At 33.3% G+C, this 10,749-nt stretch overlaps 1 long non-coding RNA gene across 1 annotated transcript; it reads right to left on the bottom strand.

Annotated features, from left to right (window-relative positions):
- Positions 1-7,182: 7,182 nt before the first annotated feature.
- Positions 7,183-8,087, bottom strand: LOC149253514 (uncharacterized). Its single transcript, XR_016266210.1, has 3 exons — positions 7,876-8,087; positions 7,590-7,694; positions 7,183-7,285 (listed from the first exon to the last, which is right to left on the bottom strand). It is a non-coding gene; the product is annotated as an uncharacterized LOC149253514 (long non-coding RNA).
- Positions 8,088-10,749: the final 2,662 nt, after the last annotated feature.

Raw genomic sequence — 10,749 nt, 5'->3', positions numbered from 1 at the left:
CAAAAGTTTAAGAGTAAAAATTCAGTACAAATATTTAAAAATCATGTATGAATATAATATACATATTTAAGTTTAAGAATTATCTTTGAATATTACAATATATTTATAAATGGCAATCATATTCATAAATTATTACGTAAATTATGTGAAACACAATATAATATAAACTTCAAATTATAAATTAACTAGCAATTGCACTACATGTTGCAATGGGAATGCTGTAAGGCAAGAGCGTAGGAAAGAGAGAAGATGGAAGTCAAAATTCTATGCAATTTTTCCAAATTTAACTTTTGCATAATATAGTTATATCATGGATTATAATTGCAAGATGGATTCATTATTAAATTCACCATTTGTAGAATTAGTAGACTATTTTATTGAATGTTTCATCATATCAATAAAAAGTAGGATGATGACCATGAAGTGAGAGTTAGGTTAGCACAACTTGCATTTTTCAAACAATTATGTTAATTGAGAATTTTGCCAAAATGGTGTACATAACTATATAAATAAAAATAGTTAAAAAGGTATCAATTATGAATTCAATTATTTATATTTTATATTTCTTTTTCATTTCCACAATATACAATGTGAACAACTAAATATATATTTTACTAAAACATGAGATGTACATTAAGTTCTTCATGCAGTAGGAAAGCCCTTGAATGGAGTCCATACCAATAGAAAAATGTCTCTCCTCAGCAGAAACAATTACCAAATACCAATCAAACATTGATTTCAACCTTGACACCATTTAAAAATTCAAACAACCAGCAAAAAACATATGTTGTAAATTCATCATTTTAGCAGTTTGATGCCTACAAGATCAACATATGAAAGTAAAACAAACCTTGAAGTAAAAGAGAATGAATGAAAGAGAACCATGCATCTGGCACCACTTATGGTAATGTGGTGTGACCCTAGCAACAATGTCATGAGAAATATTCTGCATTGGCTGTGCATGAGCCTCCTTTAGAAGTTGTGTGTATTCTGGCACGCTCCCAGAGAGTATCTAGTAAGGTCGACCTCTTATCCCTTGGGCTGTATAGACCTTCTGGAATGCATAAGGCCTCCATATCAAGTCTCTGAAGATTTTGACAACTATGCTCCCAAACAAAATAACTAAATTGGAAACCAATGCTTCAACATTGTTTATGATCGCATCATCCATATTCAAAACCTCACACAACGCTATAGTACTATTACAGGGCTACGTCAGGGTGATTGCCCATAGTTCTCTGCATCAATGAAATTTTCACAAAAATGAGCCAAGAGACAAAATTTATAGGCGCAATTGGGACCTGAAAATGCAATGAAACTGCACTCAACTCTAAAGTGCGATGATCAGAACCCACAGTTTGTCTTTCATCAAACCATAAATGGTATCTTCAATAACTACTAATTGATTTCTCCCATAATTATCATTTCGTGGCTTTCTTCTTGCTTTTGATTTTTATTTAAAAAATTATTATTGGGTTTAAGTGTGGTCAACCCTAAATATTAAACACACGATATGTGGTAATTTAATGATTCACTTACAATCTTTATATCTATACCTTAAGATAATGTGATATCAATTCAATTATGAAGGTGATTCCAAACAATATACGTTGTAATATGGCGATGTGCTCATTTGAGGTAGGCAAGCTTTGGCATTATCCATTTTCCTTCACACACTGGGGATTTGAATGTATGGATAGCCTTTGCAATCTACACCATTTGTCTGTTAATTACATGTTGAAGGAAATAATCCACGCCATTTGTCCGTCAATTACATGTATGGACAAGATGATCTATAGCCAAAAAGACAATCCACTTATAATAAATAGGTCTAAACAAAAAATGTTTTTATCAAAATGATTTGAAAATACTCTTTGATGTATAAAGTCTCTGCCACTCTCCCCATAACATGTTTTTTTTCCATTCTCATTTTCTGTGAGTATATAGAAAATTCATGTGGATGGCCATGCCTGTGGATATCGAGAAAGTGCCTATGGATACTGAGAAAGTGGGCTGCATTTTGTGCCTTTTCTCCTTTACAAAATCATGCACTAACAAAAGAGGGAATCCAGTCTATCATAGGAAATTTTCTAAATCTTTGAACTTTACAATTGAACCAACTTACATCGATCTCGCCCCTTAACCAAAAGGAGGATGCCCAAGAAACTTCTTTTACATCTATTGGATCACATGAAGGAGACAAATGGGATAGAAAACTAATTTACAAATTAAGCAGTCACTATGGATAAAAATATTTAAATTTTTCTTTGATTAATTGAATAACTTAGTTTTTAACCAAAAGGAGGATGCCCAAGCAACTTCTTTTACATCTATTGGATCACATGAAGGAGACAAATGGGATAGAAAACTAATTTACAAATTAGACAGTCATTCATTGTGGATAAAAATATTAAATTTTTCTTTGATTAATTGAATAACTTAGGTTTTTTAATAAACCAATTAATTAATTAATTAATTAATTTTTTCATTTAAAAATCATATAATAGTATGTGGTGCTGCTCTGCAGAGTTTGAAATCAATATGTGATTATTCTTATCAGAGAGTTGAATGCATACAAACTACACTCCTTAAATAGTAAATATATGCCATTTAAAGAATCTAAAATGCATATTTTAAAGTTGCCCTGCAAGGGAATGAGTACAGACCATGTTCACAACATGCTAAAAACAAAACTATTTAAAAAGCCATGTGCCAATCTTGAGGTGTGGCAAAGACATGGCATTGCAACAAAATATGGAAATATCAAGATAACATACAAATAAAAGTAAATCTAAAGCAAGATATTTACACTTGACAAAAAAACAAAAAAATTGATACATGAAAACATAAAGGCTAAAATATGACCACAAAAATTTGATACACGAAAACATAAAGGCTAAAATATGACCACGGACTTGAATTAAGACTCAAAGCCACATATAAACTTCCTCTGTTTCATCCTAGGTGTATTTGACAAGGCAAGCAAAACAAAAGTAGAAAATCAACTCCTGAAGTTACAATGAACAAAATGGGAGAGAAGACACAAGTTTTTCAAAAATGAACAGAAAAATATGATAATAGTCTCGTGTATATAAAAAACTACATGAAATTAATTTAGGGGCAAACAAAGACAAAATAACTTAAACCATTTAGCTTTGACAGGGCCAAGAGTAAGCATTCTACTATAACATAATTATGCAGGGTTGATTAAGCATTCTACTATAGCATAATTATGCAGGGTTGATTAAATTATGAAAGAAATACTACTATAGAATGTGTACACATGGTTGGATATATACTATAGAATGTATACACAAAGGTTGGATATGTCTTACCTTCACTCTAGACACAGTGACAGAACCTCCCGAGTTGCTTCCTGAACCAAACAAACTATCCTCTTCATTCACAAACATCCACTCGTCAAGTTCCCCTCTATCATATATTGCATCTTCATAATATTTTTCTAGGATTTGAATGCTTGATACAAGTGAACTCTCTTCCATGAGACCCTCAAAATAGGAGAAGGCGTCTGAAAGATTGAACCCATATTATATTTCATTCATCTTTGAATAGGCATTCTATGACATGATGAAAAATAAAGCAGGGAATAAATCACAACCTGTGTCAATATCCTTTAACTCTTCTGCTTGGCAATTTGACGCTGGATGTGGGGTTTTATTCAAAATTTCAACAATTAAGTTATTGGCCACTTTAATTGTTTCTAGCAAGTCAACTTCTGATGCATGAAAGATATTGCTTAGAGAAGATATAAGATCAACTCCCTTGTCGCATTTCCTAACTGAATTAAAGCATATGTTAGTAATTGGATTGCCAGAGATCAGCCAAACAATCCAAAAAATAAATAAATAAAAAGCTGATCAAACCAATAGGAGATTACCAAAGCATGTAGATCCATCAAGAGAAAACCTCCAGTAACGGATGGGAACATGCAAAATCAGAATAGCCTGCAATAGAGATCTTGCCCTAATTAGCACATTATGATGATGACTCTAAGTCTAACTAGCAAAACAAACATATGTTCACAAAAATTAACTAAACCTAAATGCTTCATCATTCTGCAACTGACCAGAATTGACACCAATCCATTTGTGCAAGTAACCATGTCTTTAAATCGGCTAAAAACATGGATTATAAGTGCCAAGAACAACATCCAACCAAATCGGAGATAGGTTGACACAGGCCCACAACCATTTGCTACCGCTGACAAACTCTTATCCTGAAGGTCATTCTCTAACAAAAAGAAGTCCTAGTATGCACGTTTAAAGTGCCTGACATCATGATGAGAAGATTTGAGAAAAGTGATCAATATAAGAATTGCTAAACATTCTCATTCAAGGGTAAAAACTCATAGCACAAAAGAACATTTAAAACAATCAAATTCAAGCATGAGCAAATACCAGCCTAGAAATAATAGGAATGCAAAGGAAAAACTCAATGTGTATTAAATGAAGAATGTTATTTCAAAATTTATTTGATTCAAACCAGTGTTGCAAACATCCTAATTTTAATACAAAAAAATCGTGAAATCGTGATTTTTTTGGCCTCATAGTACTGTTACCAATATTTTTGTGGTATCTTAATTTTTCCAATGTTTGTCGAAATGCAGCCAAATTTTACCAATATTTTCTCGATGTTTACGATTTTTTGGTTTTCTGGACCCTTGTTGATTTTATACCAATGGCAATGTTTGCAACATTCAAACACTTTATTTGCAACTACCATAGCCCAGTATGACTTGTAAATGTAAATGGTTAAAGAATCCTCATCTAAAACCAAAAAAAAATAGCAATTAAGTTGATTGACATTAAGACCTAATGGGAGAAGAGGCTTCCAACTCAAGATGGGAAGACTGAGTATCGCAATCAGCGTCTACTCATGCCACCAAATGGTAACCTTCAAAATGTCCTTCGCCTGCTCTGTTGAACAATCCTCCACCTGCAAATAGTTTCTGATGTTGAACACAGGACTTCTTAGTAGCTTCAGACATCCATCATTGCCCACACATTCTAATTAGCATGATAATTTTAACATTAAACATGTTCTTGACGAAGAATTTAGCTCTCACGTACTTGATATAGTTAGCAATCTTATAAGGTCCCAATCCTTTTTGAACACATACAGGCACTTCCCTTGCACTTCTTTTAAATGATTAATGTTTTTTGCATTTTACAAAACCTCAAATTGTTGAGGTTGTCCATGGAGTGGAACATGGAAGTAATATGAAGCAACAAGAACATTTAAAATGTATCACATGAACCAACAAATTAAGAACTACAGTTATATCTCTACCAACCTTAAAATTACTTTACTGTCACCATGTCAATCCCACCACATTTAAATGTGTTTACATGGGTAGCTTCTTCTTAACTGCCATACGCATTCTCAAAGAATGTCATAAATGCAATTATTTGTTGTCACAAAATGTAAGCTCCTTCCAATGTCAAGCCTTGAAATCTCAAAAGTATTGTCAAGCCTATAATGCATAGATTTGTGTTGAATTTGTTCTCCTTCTTCTTCCAAATTTGAAGTGGCCAAGCTATATTTTCACATAAACATGGGATGAAACCTTCTTTTGTCTCTGAAGTGTTTTAAAATGTCACCTCATTATATATCTAGACTTGCCATTTACTCCAATATTATGCTGGCATGGCCCTCAAAAAACTCAAATTCATCATCATATATTTACCTTGCAAAAGGTCTTCTCTATAGAAAACCTCGTGAGCTTGCAGTTTGATTTTCACATGTATGTATCAAACAAAGGAGAAGCCCTCTTAAATCAAGTAAAAATCTCAGGCTACTTGCAGCACGAAATAACAGGGCTATGAATACAGAAAAAATGCAAACATGAGGCATTCAAACTACAAACAAAAACTAATTGCTACCAACATAATTTCCTCCAAGTTTTCCATAACTTCTCCCAAGGAAAATCGAATGACAGTTCTTCATGTATGAACCCCAACATACAATGCTTCAAATTTTGATAAGATTACATCTATTTCTAGTCCTATTGGCATCCAAGGCATTCACTCAGTGAAAGCCATTTCTTTCAAAGAAACTTTGATTTACAAATAAAATTATGTCCGCTTTGAAACTCTAACTCCACTACAAAGGTGGCACTCACTGCACTACGAAGGTGGCACTCAACACAACGCAGATATTATCACTTACAAGACTGCAACATTCATGTGCCCTTCCAAACTTAAGACTACTCTAGTATCAATTTTTATGGAACACAAATTCAAATACAGTAGTTGTTTCAAATGTATATCATTCTAATGGAAGAAAGAAAGTGTTATGCATAGTGCTATGTCTTTTCTTTGAAGCAGAAGAAATTAATGGACTTTTACCGTTCACCCCACCTCCCAGAGGGGGGTGATTTAGAGAGCACATGTCACCAGCCTCCATGACTTCTCTAAGAGAAGTCGTGAGCAGCCAAACTGCAATAAAAAAATTGTAAATAGTCATAATAACCATGGATCCATGACAAATTAACTACTAATCTGGATTCACCTGAAATGAACAATAGCTATTTGAAGATAACACCAAATGTAGACTAAACAAGGAAAGAGGAAAGATATTAAAATCAATTCCAAAATCCAAGTATTCACACAAAAAATGAAGTGTAAAGAACCAAAAAAAACAGTAAAAACTTCTAATATGAAAGGGCTTCCATCAAATGGTTCTGAAAAATAGAGTCATACTTCACTTTCTAGACTATGGGGTAAATGAACTATATAAGAAAAAGATAAGTGCATACCTGCATAAAAAAGTCATGTGAACAAAATTCGCCTAAAGCTCTTTCGCCTGTTAACCAGCACAAAAATCAATGAAGAAACATGATTGTGATTTAAAAGATCCGCAGTAGGCAACACTAAACATTGGGAATTGAATAATGGTAGACTTCAGATTACCTGAAGTTTTTCTCCTAGTCATTGCGATAAAGCTTGCTCAAAATAGAGTCTGCCTTGATGAAAAACTGTGGCATTTCATTCAAGAAACTCGCAATCCTTCTCACAAAGGAAAACTAGGTGATCAGAATAAATGAACACAAAACTAAACTCCTACAAAAGGGTTCTATGTTTGACATTACAATTACTAAACAAAAGACCGTTGGTACTTTATTTTTGAGACTTTTAATATCTGATAAAAGAGTGAAACCCATATGGTTATTCGCTTGGTTTCCTTTATTAACACTATTCCCTCCAATCAGTCGCTTGACAGTATACAGGACAGCAGCAAACCAAAACCGCTCATGATCCTCTGGCTGATATCAAAATTTGCACATCAGTCAGAATATTTTGGGGTGATAAAAAGTTTGAAAATTTACAGCACTCCTAATACCTGTCAAACTATTGCTTAAAGGTTCAGAAAAAAAAAAGATGAAAACCATTGATTTCCCTTAATCTTGTCAACATGAAAGATACCAAACTCACAAGCCCTCGTAGAAAAGAGTACAACATATTACTTTTCATTAAATCTGAACTAGTTTTTTTTTTAGATAGGAAAAAATTTTGAGGAAAAATTGCATATAACAACCTTTAAGTATTAAGGAGGAGCAAGGACAATACATTCCCACTGTCAGGGGCTGCAATAATCGCAAATAGAATATGTTTGGTTTCTCTGAACAAACGCAGTGCTTATTTCGTTGCCTCATCATCCAGGGATAGACCGCTCTATTTACAAAAAAAAATGGCATTATAACAATTTCCTAAACAAAGTCATAGAAAGCCTCATTTCAACAAAAATATCCAACATAATTTACCAAAAAATGGCGTTAGCATCTTTCAGAGTCCAAGTCCCACAAAGCTTCCTCTCGGGGTAAAGCAAAAAATTATTTACAAAACAAAACGTTACCTTACAGAAATTTAACAAACGAGCTTCCATGCCATCTACTCTTCGACTTGATCCATTTGATATCTTTGAACATTTAATGTCTCCCATTTCAACTGATCCCGGACTCATAATACAACTTTATGCACTTTTAAATGCACCTTGAAACCTCACTTTGAATGCTCATTCTACCTCAACCACTTGCTACAACAACATTTACATCATGCGAAATTACGCCTCGTCAAGTCATTTTTCGCTACAGAAATTTATCCAGGTGATCAGTAAAATAGAAAATGTCAACAATAAGAAACATGATAAATAATCACCACCACTTCCTTTCATTTTCTGGAAACCGATATTTACTACAATGCAGGCTAAAAGCCTGGTAAACTAGCATCCTGCTGCAAAATTCGTTGCTTATAGTTCCATGACATAAAAAATGACCCTAACCTTAAAGTTGTAGTTCTTTGCCAAAACTTAAGCTTCTGTGACATTTACTAAATTCTATTTTTAACAGAATGACTTATGCTTTCAGAGGGTTCCAGTACTCCCTGAAACCCTTGTCAGGATCAAGGCGCTTATGATTTTTTTGCGATTTTTGGAAGAAGCTCATTCAACCTTCACAAGATTCAACTTTCATCAATTCGTACGTTCATCTGTTGCAGGGGAAACAGAGGGTCTTCGGCTTGTTACAGGTTCTTCAAAGCGTTCCTCTTATGATTTTCGATTCTAGAGACATTCGACCGACCACCAAAACATGCAATCTTCGCTGAATCCATTTAAGTTCTTTCAGTTGCTTTGAGCGAAGTGAAAATCTCTTCAAGTAGTTTGGAAAGCCCTAGCTTCATTTTTTGTTGGTCTTATGATACTTCATCTGCGTCAACATGGATTGATATGATCATTTGCTTAATCACAATACTGAAGAAGGGCATGGGTTCAGCTTCAGAATCCCTCCATTCTTTCATGAATGTATATGAAACCAAGGATTATTCCTATTAAGAGCCAATGACAAAATAATAGCTAGAATCACAAGGGTTTCACAACAAATACCTCCAGTAGATACTGAAGAGGAATTGTTGAAATTGTAAGTTCCAAAATGATGCAGATTACAATAAGAAACACCTTCCATCTAGAAGCAACAAAAATAGGGGAAGAAGGTAGGTCGTTGAACAAATGCCTGAAACAAATTGGTCTTCATCCCTTACATGCTTGGGCTGGTGTTTTTTTTGTGAAGATCCATGGTGACTATGTGCTCTGGTGCAGCGACTCAGAGAGGAGACTATGCGCTCTGGTGTAGTGACTCAGAGAGGAGGGTGACCATCATTTACCAAACCCTCAAACTATTTAACCGTTTAAGAAACCGCTCACTATTGTAATATCCCTCCCTTTAATAATAAATAATAAATAATAAAAATAATACATAATAATATAATAATAATTAATAAATAATAAAAATAATAAATAATACAAAAATAATAGTTAATAATATAAATAATAAATAATAATAAATCACTTAATAATAATAAAAATAATAAATCATAAATGTTAAATAATAAATAAGATTAAAAATATATACAAAGAAAATAAATAAAAATAGTAATAACCATACTACAGCTCTAGATAAGAATAAACAAGAAAAGGAAACTATCAGAAAGAAGGAAATAAAACAAGAAAAGGAAACTATAAAAAATAAGGAAATAAAACAAGAAAATTAAAAATCAAAAGAAAGTTGCATGTAGACACATGGGTGTGTGCATGTGGTTTCCCTTTCAATATTGTTCTATTTAATAGATGGGAGGGAGATGAGAGGCATGCCTGCATTCCATCTTTCCGAGATTCTGTCTTTCATTCTCTTGGGAGAATGGTGTTCTAAGACTTAGGAGTCACTGGCAGTAGTATGTTGATTGAGGGCTCGGGGGTGGCCAGTTGTAGCAAATCCTTGCACAATTGAGTCTACGGTTGGGTGGAGAGTCGTCCCCAAAACCTTGTTGTCATCTAGCAGACATCAATCACAGGTAATATAGGTATGTACTTATTTGTTGATTCTGATTTTAATTAGGAAATTAATTTTATATTTACTTTGGGCTGTTACATATGGTATCAGAGCCAAGTTTCAAACACTTAGGGCCTATGGGCATTTTAATGTAGAGAATTTTGATTATTTCTTGATATTTATTACTTTCCTGAGAAAATAATCTCCCAAAAAAAAAAAATTATGGAGAAAAATCATATTATCATTTTTTATTTATTGTTTACAATAATTATCAATAATATTATTTTATTGAAAAAAAAATAAAAGAATCAAAGATTCATAAAAATATTTTAATGGAAAAGCCAAATACAACGCGGAGCTTAAATCTCAGTTGAATCTATATACAACAGTAGGATATCTATATATATATATATATGCTCTCAGGATTTACTTGCATCAACTTTCTTGATCCTTCTCAGTTAATGCTATCACCAGTAGTCGTGTGACTAACAGTTCTTATATTTTGGACTTTTCCTTAACAAATTTGTTGGGATTTTTTTTTTTACGGATTCTTATAATTATAAGATGGATTGTTAAAATTGTAGTCTGTTGCTTTAATACATCAATCAACTGCTCCAACACTGTCACAGTAAAGCAGTTGATTGAAGGTCGTGAAGTTGCCAGGCCAGCTGCATGATCAAATTGGAAAGGGAAGGGAATGTTTATCCGATTCATGAGCTGTGCTTAATTTTGAAAATTACCAGAGTTTCTTAATAATGAGGATTGAAACCTGCAACAATCCATTAGTATCCGTGTCTGCCAGCTGGATGATCGGATCGGAGAGGGAAGTTTATTTGAATCGTGAGTTGTGTTTCATTTTGAAAATTAAGTAATTTCTTGATAATGACCGTTTCAAACCTACAATC

This window comes from Pinus tabuliformis, chromosome 7, assembly GCF_031772625.1.
Source record: "Pinus tabuliformis cultivar Carrire ecotype Pingquan chromosome 7, CPIR1, whole genome shotgun sequence".
In the NCBI taxonomy this organism is placed as follows: Eukaryota; Viridiplantae; Streptophyta; class Pinopsida; order Pinales; family Pinaceae; genus Pinus; species Pinus tabuliformis.
The sequence above is the reverse complement of the archived record's forward strand: the minus strand, read 5'-3'. Positions and strand labels throughout refer to the sequence as shown.